This window comes from Chinchilla lanigera, unplaced genomic scaffold (assembly GCF_000276665.1).
Source record: "Chinchilla lanigera isolate Chin_1 unplaced genomic scaffold, ChiLan1.0 scaffold00018, whole genome shotgun sequence".
NCBI classification, from domain to species: Eukaryota; Metazoa; Chordata; class Mammalia; order Rodentia; family Chinchillidae; genus Chinchilla; species Chinchilla lanigera.
This window is the reverse complement of record NW_004955419.1, coordinates 5616719-5618250: the sequence shown is the minus strand read 5'-3', so window position 1 is coordinate 5618250 and position 1532 is coordinate 5616719.

The following is a 1532-nucleotide window of genomic DNA, read 5'->3' as shown; positions in this document are numbered from 1 at the left end:
TCAAGAAACACTGAGATTCCATCTCATTCTAGAAAGAAGGATTATTATCAAGAAATCAATCAATAACAAATACTGGCAAGGCTGTGGGAAAAAGGAACCCTTCTCCACTGTTGGTGGGAGTGTAGACTGGTGCAACCACTGTGGAAATCAGTGTGGCGATTCCTCAAAAATCCAAGACTAGAGGTTCCTTCTGACCCAGGTATTCCTCTCCTTCTTGGTATCTTCCCCAGAGAATTAAAAGCATCATGTCACAGCAATATACACACACCCATGTTTATAGCAGCACAGTTTGTAATAGCTAAATCTTGGAAGCAACCCAAATGCCCATCAACTAATGAATGGATAAAAATATATATATATTTTTAATATAATGAAGTATTACTCAGCCATAAAGAAGGATAAAATTGAGACACTTATAGTTAAGTGGATGGACCTTGAGCCCATAAGCATAAGTGAAATAAATTGAACACACATGTAAATATCACATTATCTATCTCTCTGATGTGAGAAACTGAAAAAGTAAATAAGAACCAAAATGTACAACAGATATTGTGAAATAGGAAGAAACTGTTCAAAAGGAAAAGGGAACTAGGGATGGGGAGGATGAAAGAAAGGAAGGGAAAGAAAAAATGAGAAAAGAAGGATAAAATGAAAACAGCTTTGTGAATGGGGAGGGGAAGAAAGTTTGAAGGGAGGGGTGAGAATAGGAGAGAAAAGAATCAAGACATATCATGTCCAGATGCAAATTCCCTATAATTAAGTGATCATTATGTATACCTAAATTGTACCAATAAACTTAATTAAACAGGAAATAATTTGTAGGTGTTGTGTATTGTGTTTCAGTAATGAAAAAGGTGAGTAGACAGGATTTGGTACCGGAGAAGTGGTGTTGTTGCTGTGATGCTATCTGACCATGCGGTTCACCAGGCTTTGGAACTGGGTTGTCAGAAAAGTTTGGAGAGTTTTGGACACGCTCAAGTAGACATACATAGGATGGGTGTACTGGAAAAAGAAGCAAAGGGAAGAGGTACAGGAACACCTACACTTACAAAAATACTTACCAAAAAATCTTTCCAAAGCTTGCAAAAAAGGCAGGCATCCAAGTCTTGGAATTCCAAAGGACCTCTAAGAGATATCATGAAATAACAAGATCTTCCCCAAAGTACATTATAGTTAAAATGTCAAAAATACCAAAGAAGAGTAAAAATAAGTAAAGTGTCAAGTCACTTACAATGGAATCTTCATTTGAGTGGCAGCAGATTTCTCTGTAGGAACTTTTTTATTCAAAGCACTGATAGAAAAAACTATCAGTATGAAGATTGTGCACAGAAAACTATTCTTCAGAAATAAAAGAGACACAAGGAATCCCCATACCGACTTCCATCATGGTTGTACTAGTTTACATTCAGACCAACAATGAAAAAGATAACAGGAAGCAGGCAGCTAGATCTTTCTCAAATGGGGAGGGGATCAAGAGATGGAACAAAGGGAGAGGGAAAGGAGGGGGAAGAAAATAAAATTAAAATGTGTTA